The sequence below is a fragment of the Channa argus genome, chromosome 15 (genome assembly GCF_033026475.1).
Source record: "Channa argus isolate prfri chromosome 15, Channa argus male v1.0, whole genome shotgun sequence".
In the NCBI taxonomy this organism is placed as follows: Eukaryota; Metazoa; Chordata; class Actinopteri; order Anabantiformes; family Channidae; genus Channa; species Channa argus.
In genome coordinates this window covers 11,105,216-11,117,993 of record NC_090211.1, presented here as the reverse complement: position 1 = coordinate 11,117,993, position 12,778 = coordinate 11,105,216, and positions in this window count along the sequence as shown.

Here is a 12,778-nt window from a genome sequence, read left to right as displayed (position 1 = left end):
AGAGGATGCCAGAGGACTGGAGGAAAAGTGTACTGGTACCAATTTTTAAGAACAAGGGAGATGTGCAGAGCTGTGGCAACTACAGAGGAATAAAGCTGATGAGTCACACAATGAAGTTGTGGGAAAGAGTAGTGGAAGCTCGGCTAAGGGCAGAGGTGAACATTTGTGAGCAGCAATATGGTTTCATGCCTAGAAAGAGTACAACAGATGCAGTATTTGCTTTGAGGACGCTGATGGAGAAGTACAGAGAGGGTCATAGGGAGTTGCATTGTGTCTTCGTAGATTTAGAAAAAGCGTATGACAGGGTGCCGAGAGAGGAGCTGTGGTATTGTATGAGGACGTCTGGAGTGGCAGAGAAGTATGTTAGAGTGGTGCAGGACATGTATGAGAGCTGTAAGACAGTGGTGAGGTGTGCTGTAGGTGTGACAGAGGAGTTTAAGGTGGAGGTGGGTCTGCATCAAGGATCGGCTTTGAGCCCCTTCTTGTTTGCTCTGGTGATGGACAGACTGACAGATGAGGTTAGACAAGAATCTCCCTGGACTATGATGTTTGCAGATGACATTGTTATTTGTAGTGAGAGCAGGGAGCAGGTGGAGGAAAATCTAGAGAGGTGGAGGTCTGCTCTGGAAAACAGAGGAATGAAGCTTAGCTGCAGCAAGACAGAATACATGTGTGTCAATGAGAGGGACCCAGGTGGAATGGTGAGGTTACAGGGAGCAGAGGCGAAGAAGGTGCAGGACTTTAAGTACTTAGGGTCAACGGTTCAGAGCAACGGTGAGTGTGGAAAAGAGGTGAAGAGGCGAGTGCAGGCAGGTTGGAACGGGTGGAGAAAAGTGTCAGGTGTGTTGTGTGATAAAAGAGTATCAGCGAGAATGAAAGGAAAGGTGTTCAAGACGGTGGTGAGACCAGCGATGTTGTTCGGCTTAGAGACAGTGGCACTGAAGAAAAGACAGGAGGCAGAGCTGGAGGTAGCAGAGCTTAAGATGTTGAGGTTCTCTTTGGGAGTGACGAGGATGGACAGGATCAGGAATGAGTACATCAGAGGGACAGCTCATGTTAGATGTTTTGGAGATAAAGTCAGAGAGGCCAGATTGAGGTGGTTTGGACATGTTCAGAGGAGAAACTGTGAATATATCGGTAGAAGGATGCTGAGGTTGGAGCTGCCAGGCAGGAGGTCTAGAGGAAGACCAAAGAGGAGATTTATGGATGTAGTGAGGGAGGACATGAAGTTAGTTGGTGTGAGTGAAGAGGATGCAGAGGATAGAGTTAGATGGAGGCACATGATTCGCTGTGGCGACCCCTGAAAGGGAGCAGCCGAAAGGAAAAGAAGAAGAAGAAGAAGAAGAACTAAATTCCTTCTTCACCTTACATATGTAACCTGTGACCTTCCATAGAGCATATCAAGTTTAATGTTACTGAAGAATAATAAATATAAAGATTATATTGTCACAGAGCAGAAGCAGCACCGATTATATCAAAGTTTAACTCGTTATCCAGTTTGCACACATCCCTGGATTTTCTTTCAATTGTAGTTGCATGCTCCTAACTACTTTATGAATAATAACTACTTCAGAGTTTGTCCTAACAAAGTTAATCCTTTTGCTAACACTGTTATGCAGCTCACAACCCAGGAGTGATCAACTTTTTTTGAAACAGCAAATGTAGATAGATGAAAGTGTTTCAGCTGTTGATGCAGAACACTGAGGAAGATGAATATTTATACAGCGGCACACTTGGGAGCACTTCACTACGCAGCTGAAAGCCAAAAATGCAACCAACTCCATTCTCCTCCCTTCTTCTGTCAGCCCAAACAGCTCCTATCTATCTATTCTTGCTAAAAACCCTAACACACTAGTTTCCTCCTTTTGCTGTGTGTACGCCGTGCGTCCTGCTCATGCATGACGAGTAAGGAATCCATTCATATTCACCCTGCCTTGAAAACATTCTTTTGAAGAGGCCAGAAAGCCCAATCCATCCATGAGTGTGTATGAATAACACAGAACCCGTGTGATCAGTGGAAATTCGCAGCTTGTCGTTTATCCTCAGACAAAAATACTAGGCAGAATAAAAGGGAAATTGGTCTGCTTACCGAATCCTCCAAAAGGGCCCCTAGCCAAGCCACAAATTGCTTCCCTCTTCCCCACTACACAGATCTAACATGGCTGAAGCCATACATCAATTACCAGGCACCTCAATGGAACATTTCAGCTACTGCAGTACCTTTTCTGGTTTACTTCTAAATGGGTGCTGAGCATACTTTATACCACAGAAGTCAAGCAGGCAATACTGAGAAGGCAGGTGTATTATAAATCATCTGCCCATCTAGAGGAACTAAGTAGCTCTTGACAAGTGCTGGTGGCATCTCAAGTAGTGAGAGAGAATGCTCATAAAGGTCTACACACTAGAGTGTGTACAGTTCAGTGATTTCACATTCTGTTGTCAAAAAGTGATGATTAGGTTTGGAGGAATTTTCAGCACCTAGATTGCCAAGCAGCTTGTGTTTTATGACTGCTCCCTGCTCATTATGGAGAAAATAAAATCAGCGCCACCTCGTTAATTTGAATAAGTGTGGTGCTCTTATTTCAAACCCCACACTCCCACAAACCATTTAGTTCTGGGCAGATGTCCATCAGAGTTCAAGCACAGAGAGACGGAGCACAAGTACAGGAATTTTGTCCAGCTTGCTACATACCAAACCCCCAGCTTCTTCCTGCTGGCAAACCCACAGTCCCATGACACATGTTGGTCTTTCCCTCCTTTCAGCTATCAAGAAAGTCAGGTCGGTGCACCCAGTACTCCATTTCATCACTAGAAGCTATATCTGCATTATGCAACTTTGTCACTGCCATAAGCTCGAGTCCAGACCGAGCAAAAAAGAAAGGGTGATATTAAAAATCTGTACTGTATGAGGCAGTTGGAACTGTGCAGTGAGGTAAATGATTGATGGCTCACTGCTTACACATTTATGTTTAGTTGGTTGCGATGTCTTTTCAAGAGGACCATAATGTTTCTTTGGGCCGCAGGGCAAGTACACATCTTGTGCTTTCTGTATGTTTCCTGCATCCCGCATGCCCATGCATGAGTATGATAATGGAACAGCGGCATGTCTGGGGGTCTGACCAGAGGTGGGGGAACATAGTGTATACAATAAGGGAGCCAATTAGCTCTTTCAGCAGTTGCTTGTTGAACCGGCACAGTGCAGAGGTCTGTGGTAAATTAAAATACAAATGTGAACTTGGCAAAAGGGGGATAAAGTGCTTATAAATCACATCATAGCTACGATGGGCAATCAAACAGAAGATGAGAAGGGAAGGGCCAAATCTCTGTCGATAGACAACATAAAAACATTGCACGAGTCAGGGTCTCATATTAAGGGTTTTGATCTGATTCCTACCCAGAGACTTTTGTTTAATTGGCATTCACATGGGAATTCACTCAGCCATGGGTGAATGAGCAGGAACAGTGCTCCCAATATTCCGAAGACACATTCATACTGGTGAACTATCCAGCTCTCACTGAGCTTTGTGATTTGGTTGAAACACAGCCTGAGAGGAAATAGATTCCTGTAATCCAAACAGTGTTTGATGTAATTGTCTCTTTTTCCTGAATGCCACTACTTCAGTGTAGATCCTAGTGTGAGGACATGATTGGGGTAATTTTAATCAAAAAAATACATGTAGCAAATGTACACACAAGTTTAAGAAAAGGCTTAGATTAAGTTAAAAAAGGGGGCTGACAGCAGTGGCCTACAGTATATTTATCACACTGTTGTGCTTGAATACAGGCTGCTGTTATAGTCTTTGGAACGTCACGCCTCTTTGTGCAGAAATAGGAACATTTCCAACTGGAACAGCAACTTTAGTACCATTTAAAGATAATGATGCATCTATTTTAATCTGCTCTCATTATGCAGTCATATTTTGCCCAATGCACTGTACTAAAATGGCTTGAGATGGTTTCTAACCTCAACAGCAGAGCTGGTCTTAACTGACAGAGCGACTTGTGTCTTTGTCATTCATTCCATTTGTTACATGAACTACTCACATAATGATTATGGGCAGAGGGTGGAGCCTGCATTAACTTGTCTGACCTGTTCTCATTTGAAGAGATGACACTGTAGCTCCAGTGAGGATGAATCTGGACTAGAGCTGACATTTAATCCATGCCAATTTATTATCTTTGCAGCCCACCCTAGTGGATACCACCGGGTGGCATGTTGCTGGAGTAGACCATTGATGCAGACAGAACAAATGACAGGTGTTTCTCTTTTTTATATCAGATGTTTATGCTTTCATTTTAATGCGTGTGTGTTTGTGCATGAAGAGGGTTGCATGTACTGCATTGTAGGGGAGAGGGCCTTGTTTATATGAGTATAAAAATAGGAGGAGGAGGGTACAGTGGCCCAGAAAGCTCTGTGCTCTGCTAGCATAAGACTCAAAATCTTCCCTCTCCCTGCTCCACAATGCTCCTCTACATACCGCTATGCTCTACCACATCATTCTCAAGGCTCAGTAAATAATTTCATAATTTCAATTCATATATAAACATAAATCTCTAAATTTTCTGGTTACTAGATGAGTCTCGTCCAATAACATTTATAAGCAAACATCACAGCACAGCTGCTAGTGTTGTTGTGTGAGTCTGAGATCACAGGAGGTGTCGACAGCACCTCTCCACAATACGTTTTGGAACATACAGTATTTCCACGAGAAAAGTTACATACAATACACAAGACCACAAGCAAATTGTAAAAAATTTTCAAAGATTTGATAACAATGAAAACACAACTAAACCTGCTGTTAACCTGGCAGTTTTTCTGTAGCTTATTTTACAGTGTTTGGTTTGGTTTTCTCACTTCAGAGCATTTTGTTAATTCTAGACCTGTCCTGTCAAATAGGTGATGAGTATTTCGTAATTTGCTCACATTTTTACATGTGTTGTCAACAGCTGCAGTGCACTGAGCTCTCAGGGCCACCATAGGATGGTCATAAAGGAAATCATTGTTCACACATTTTATGGCGGCATGGAAGCTGGCCAAGTTTGCTGTTGTGCAGAGATATAGTAATGAATCTCTTCAATAACCTAGGGAGGAAAAGCACATTACAAAGGTTCTTAAGAGATTCATTACCATATTTGCTGCACTGGGAGAATAGTTAATGATCACTTTTGCTCTAAGTGCATAAGGCCAGTGTAGAAGTATTCATTACTTGTTTACGAAAGTGGTCCACATCAAGAAACTAAGCCTAATATGAGCTGTCTGTGTACAGAGGGCTAAACCTGTCAGACCTGATGTTTTCCTAAAATCATCACCAGTCCTCAGGAGCATAGCCTCTGATAACAAAAACACAGATTATATTATTATCTGTCAGGTTTTCCACTCTCCTTGTGAATCATCTTGATTGATTTTCACTTAATTTCACTGTAGGAGGATAATCAAATATGTGTCCCAGAAAGGTAGTACACCAACAGATTACAAGAAAATAAGTCTTGTCTCACATACGAAACTATGTTTGAGGCTGTGTTGACATGCACTGAAAGAGCACACTGATCTTATTTTCGATGATAAGATACCTGGAGAGAACACAAACAATGAGGAGGAACGAGAGTGGAGGCCGACCTATCCACCATCCTTTGAGCAGTAATCGATACAGTATGCCGCATCACATGCTGATGTGCAACTTAATTTGAATTCTTACTTTGCTATAATCTTTTAATGTAGCATACTTTTAGTACTATTTGTGCCCTGAGTTGAGCCTCGCAGGAATTCATTCTCTTCAATGTGTATACTGCAACCACTGATTAGCACCAGTCAAGGTTATATAAAAGGGGCTTCTTATGTTGTGGCCACCCTACTTTAGGGGTTGCTGGGCAGAAAATGATAGAGCCACCTATTAATATAATGCACTTCAGTATAAATTTACTGCTAGTACATAATAGAATTATCAGCTTTGTGGCACTTTCAATTTAAAAACTGAGAAAGTATAACTTTGTAAAAGAAGAATTCATGGAAGAGCTTCTGAATTGGATTGCATTTGATTGTACGGGTGTACCTAATGAAGTAGCCAGTGAGTGTACAGTATTTGCAGCAAACCATAAACATAAACCTAAAGTTTACTGCACCTTATATCGCAGAGGAGGAAAACTAATTTATGTTGGTGTATTTAAAATTGCCAATGCTGTGCCCACATTGCCACTTCTGTCTCTGCATCCTGCTCCTGCTTTCTTCCCTGAGCTGTTTTCTTAGTCCCAGCTCTGGGCTCTATGTGGCCCATGACCATCAGCTTTGCAAAGACCTCTGAGGAGCCATCCATCACCAGAGCTGCACTGTAACCTGGGCATAGATTTCCTCTCTCTTCGCCCACTCATCAATCACCAAGGGCTACTGTGCATACCCAAGCAGCTGCAGAAGGTGGGAAAGGCCGCGCAAAGTCACTCATTAGGCCAAGTGGGTATATTCAAATAGAGAGGGGGATGTTTATAAGAATTGGTATTCATTCTGTCAATAATTGTCAATAATTAAGAATTTATTAAAATATGGTATCTCTGACGTAACTTATTTTTGCTACAAAAAATAATAAAGGATTAAACAAAGACCAAGTTACAATAATTATAAAATAATGAATGACTTCATTTAAAGTTATGAACCTTTCGCTCACATCTGTCGTCATGCAACAGTTGTCAAGACACAATTGAAAGCATTAAACATAATAAACAATGCTACACAACTTGGAGGCTTGTCTTGAAGCACTAGAGCATAGTAATAGAGGTGTATTTATTATCTGGCAGCAAATATCTTGTACCAATAATGAATTATCAAGAATAGTATCCACTGGCTAGAAGCAGGAAGTCATTTAGAAGTTACTTTTACTGATGAAGAAACAATTTAAACCTTTATTTAAATCAATTAGAATATATTTTCTAAAATTGAAATAAAATTAATACAAAATTATGTACTATTATTTATTCTAGCTTCTTTATTAAGCCTAATTATTTGAAAATGACCTGTAGCATCAGCACACCCATGTGCCTGGCTTAAAAAATCTTAAGTAAAGGAAAAACTCAGATTTTATAGTGTGTGTTGGATGCTCAGTAAGCAAATATTGTCAACAGAAAAATGTTTATTATTAGTCTTCGGCATCTGTGTCAGTAATTAACAGAATTAGCAAGACGCCAATCATGATTTAACACAGAAGAGGGTTGTGGTAGAGGGTGTATGTTGACTCAGGTAAGATACAAAGCTGAAACAAGAGCTGCACTCTCACAAAGAAACAAATCCTCGTTTGTACTGTACCTACCCCCTGATATGGATCAATGAACCGTTTGTCAAAACAGGGCCATAACATAGTGAGACTGGCATATACTGTATGTTGAAAGTGTATCCGTTTGGACATTAAAATGGCAGATACTGTTCGTTACAATAGAGCTAAACTCTTTTTTTGGTTCTTAACACTCAAATAAGTGGGACAAACACATCAGGGACAGTTTAGTGTAGGGTTAGGCACTAAATAAAAATGTAAATCCGTACTTCTTTGATATCACGTCATGACACATAACGTTATGTTAAGGAATTCTTATTTTTTTGTGAACCATCCACCAATCCAGTCTTCCTCCTGACAAACTCTGAAGGCTCTAAATACAGTAGTACATTATGGTGTCACGTTGACTACAGCCACTAGATCTTGCCAAGCAGTGAGATGTATCTCTAAATCGTTTTTCGCTCACTAGATCATATTTCACAGGAGGACAGTTTCCACAGAGGCACACTGGCATCTCTTACAGTTCACCAGAAAGTCATTCAGATGTACAAGTAGTCTGTGAATTGCACATCATCCATTGCTTCTTGTATTAAGAGGGAAATAAGAAACCATTGATAAATTGTGTGAATGAGGTACTGTACGCGGAGCTCACAGTGATGCAAAACAATGCAAGGAACAATAAGACAGACCCAAGCGAGCTGAGAGTAGTGGGGGGTGTTAATCACTCAGACTACAGAGAAAACAAGTAGTGATGCAACCGACTAGAAAGAGTAAAAAGAAAAGAGTAAGAAAGCAAAGAGTGTGATGAAGGAAGGGGCACAGGCATCTGTAGCAACCAGTGCTGCTTGTCTCCGACACCCACACAAATGGGATATAGTGGTGGGTAAAGCTTTTGTCATGTTGATAGCAGAGTGTGAGCATAGTTGCTGCTGGTGTTGAGTCAGCTACTGCCAGGTGTTCTTTTGACATAGGCACCACTCCCCAAAATGACTGGTTAAGCAAAGAAAGAGAGAGGCTGCCACCAACACCCGTCCAATTAAAACCTCTAATTAATCAGAGCTATTTAAAGGAGCCCATTCATCCCCAATGGCGGGAAGCACGCAGACGAGCGAAAGACAAACTGCGCATCTTTGCTCTGATTTACCTTTTCTCTAAGCTGCCCTTTGGCACCGCTGCTTTCTTTCCACAGCTCTGGGAAGCAGCTGTCACTATTATAACATAAGTATAACATAAAAAAATAAGACCTGGCTGACATAGGTGCACATTTTTGTTGCAATATTTATTTACCTTTCATTTGTTTGGAACTCGGCCAAAAATGCATGTTTTATTACACAAGTAAATGTGAAATCCTGTCGTCGGTCCTGATTGTTATTTACCTGTGCCCCTGTCTACGTAGCTCGGCTTTCCCCACAGTTCCCTGCCAGTTCATCTCAGTTGTTATGTTGCATGCCTCTAGATCTTTTCCCTTGACTTCTGTTTCTCCTTTCTGCCTGTTCCCTGCTTTTGGACTCTGTTTCTGGCATTTTGGTTTAGGGTTTCGTTATTTATTGGTCACTGTTTTTCTGCCACGGTTTTACACTCCTGTATTTAGGTTTATGTTCCCATTCATAGTTTTTTGCCTTTATTGCTTGTGTTTTAGGTTCCTTGTGTGGAGTGATTTTCAGTTGTGCGACAACTTAATCAGCGGAACAACTACATTTTGCTAGTCAGTCAGTGTTGAACATAAAGGCTTTGCAGCTTTCTATCTTTAAAAAAATGTAAAAAACGGTAATATGAGTTTATATTTGGCTCTATTCAGAGAAAACATTTGTTTATATTATTCATCCAAGCTCCAAATTTTGACCTAAATTGTGCTTTCGATCGTGTCAATTGTGTGTTTCTAAAGTTGGTCCGTTCAGATGAAAAATTTGTACAAATGCTAAGTATTTATTCAAATGTCTTGGCATCCAAATTTCTTCTCTTAGTTAATCACTGCTATTTGCATGTAAAATCTGAATTCAGCACATCCTTATCCATTAAGCAATTTGACTAAGGAGTCGCCTCCATCGCAAAAATGTTAATTCAGATTACCCCTTTTACTGTCTTGTGATTTAATAAAAACAGTAAGTAATGAGACAGGTTGGGGTTTAAATCTTGAAAGTTTGTTGAATATGAAGAGATACCGCTCCATTTTTCAGAAATTATAACGTTTTTATAATATATTATAACAGCAATGACTAAAGGCTTTTCACTTTCCCATGTCAAGTACCACAGTAAGAACTGCTTGAGGAGAGAACTTTTTATATTGCCTGTTAGGAGTTGTGCTCATTTGATTAGCAAAGCTTCTGGAAAAGTTGTATTCTTCATATCAGAACGGTAACAAAAGCAACTCTGTCACCATGTTTGGAAAAAAAAGCTAAAGCTTTTCATTTTTGAACCTACATTGTCAGCATGTGGCCCTGTTAAGAAGGAAACTGAATGTGTGGCATAAGACTTGTAATCTGGTAATGATAGCATTGATTACAGCCAATTGGTTTCTAACTGCTGAAAAATATTGGCCATAAGACTTCAGGAAAAAATATGATATAGCTCTGGTTTAGAATTTATCTTTTACACAGCTCTATTCTTATACAGCACAAGCATGGGGAAGGATTTGTGTTTCACCGAACGGCTGAATTAAGAATTTCACGTGAATGAACTGTTTCAATATGAAAGGTTTCATATTTTCAGCATTTGTTTGTGATCTGTCTATTTATGAAATATTACTAAAAGCAAAAAAAATCCTATGTAACTTTCAACTAAAGATCTAGAGAGATAATGAAACGTTCAAAGTTGCTGTATGGATTTTTACAGCAAATTCTCTTCAGGTGCCATAGTCATTAGTTCTGAATTCATCAAAAGATGATTAAAATGTATCTAAAAACAACAAAAACCTGCAATGTTTTCATGTAAAGATGGAAATAATTTGAAGGTATGAGGAATTACAACAACTAAAACATGTAAAATATAAGAATAAATATCTAGGATTTTAAACACAAAACCATGTAGCATCATGTTGGTGGCAAACATGTCATCAGAAGAAAGTGAATATGTCAGAAGTCAAATTGATATTCATGGCTGAAGTGAAGGTTTCTAAGAGGGTTGTGCATAACACCTTAATGCAAAGTTGGATAAAACAGCTTTTAAAACACTACTAGGCTTTGCTGAAATTAGATTAGTTTTATCCATGGCATGATCAGCAGACTTAAAGTGACCACACCATCAGAGGCTCAATACTTTGAGCTTTGTTGTCAAAAGGATCAAAAAGCGTTTTCATCAGATACAGAATTTGCTAAATAGATAACACAAAACTTCAATCAGCAAAAATACTGCCAAAAGAAAGATGTCTATTAGTGCTCTCAGAGGACGACAGCTGTCTCAAAGAGCCTACCCCAAATGTTTGGCCTTATTTCCTTTATTGAATAGCAGTTTGGAGATGGAAGTTATATTAAAGCTGACAAGTGACTTTGCTATTTTGCTTGTTTTGTTCTTCATGTACAAGTCGCCTTGGATAAAAGTTTATTCCAAATGAGTACTACTGTAAATGTAAAGGGATGAGTGTTGCCTTACTCTTATTTGCACTGCAGCTGAACACAGGCTTGTTGGTAGCAGTCAAATACTTTTGACAGGTGGAGCTTCTCACAGTCTGGTTGGGTTTACATATGCAAAATACCATTAGTGTGTCAGGAAAAAGCTTCAGCTACATAGCAGTGAGAAGACAGAAGTAGTAAACAGACAATGTATTGTCGTCAAGCTGTGCCACAGGAATGAGCATGTGGCAGTAATGAATCTGAGGCACTTTTATTTATAAATCTATAATAAATTTGCAAAACTTTATGATTTTTAATCACAAAGCATTTGAGCAGATATGAACATGAAATATTAACTAATCTTAACTAATCTTTTTTGTTTCCTGCAAACACTTTATTTGAAGAGTCTTTATCAATTTTGAGGTTGTAAAACCCACTGTGGCATATTAATATACGTAAATGAATTGCATTGGTTTTTTCTTAATTTGTATATATGTATACTGTATATTTGTAATTGTTTCTCAAGCACCTCTTGCAAAGAAAAACTCTGGATCTCACCGAAATTCTGATTAAATAAAGCTTAACTATTAGAGTACATGAAGCAGCTGAAAAGCTTTAATGTTTCCCTCCATCTCTTTCTTTTTTTTTTTTTTTCTTTTTTAGCAACTGCTGGAAGATCAAGCTTAAATCTTTAATCACCTGTAGTGCATCAGGCAGAGAAGTAATCACTTATTTTGCAACAGCACCCACTATAATAAAAAGGGGTATGATATATCACTTACACTCCGATGTGGACAGACAAAGAATACAGATACTGAATTCTTGTTAAAGGAAAATCCTTAACACTGCAGTTTTTATGTCAAAATCACCATTGTCTGCTGCTATAAGAGTAGGTAATGATCATCAGGTGTTTGCTTATAATCACTATGGTGACAACAAGTGAGTGGGATTTGCACCACTACTTTTTTATTCTGTTAAATAAAAACATATATGTCCTGAAGCACACACAACTTTTAAGCTCCAAGGTTTATCTTAGTTTCAAAATTTAAATGCCAGTGACCATATTTTTTATTAATAATAAACACACTATTTAGTGTAATTCAACAGCCACAGCAGCACAAAAAAGTAGCATTTTCTTTTACCTTGGAGAGTCAGTAGGAAAGATGCTGCCAGGTTCTATCCCCAGGCCCAGGAGGAGTGCAATGGAATTGAAAATGGAGATGATTTCAATAGCATTCAGTGTGTCTCCCAACTCATGTTCCAGTGACAATAAAGCAAAAGTTGTTGTGCAGCTGCTACGTTTAGTTTACTGCTACACCTTAAATTGGAATATTCTCCAAACTTTAGCTACTCCTCCGGGTAGCACATGCAGACAAACATAAAGTCAACCCTGCCTACGCTTTACTGATTTTCATTTGGCCATACATATGTCTCAGTAAAGATTCACATTCACAGTAATTTGAAAATAGAATATGATAAGGCCTGAATCTGTCCAGGTCTGCACATGTCCAAGACATTTAGCAGCCACATTATTGTATTATGGAAATATTTGATTGTGATGGCTGTACGTATGTGTCCACATGTCCACATTCATTACTCGAGTTGACCCAACTATTCTCATAATAAGATTAATAAGGAAGCAAAGGTATAAACATTAAACTTCAGGCACTCTTACTATAGATACACTAGGAGATGTGATTTAATCTCTAAACGCTGTCTTATACAGTTCCAAATCACTGGAGCAGCACCAGTCTAATCCCTGTTATTAGTCAAGAAAAGGTGGGTGTTGTTAGCAGGTATGGTACACTCTGACAGCTGAGGGGAAATTTTGTTGTCTGTTTGTTGTCTAGTTTAAAAAAGGTTAATCTTAAATGATTCCCAGAGGGTACAGCAATAGGTGTCGCAGCTCACTGGGGTGTGGCCAGAGTTACAACATGTTCATGAACCCACAGAGTAGCACCACAGCTGCGCTTC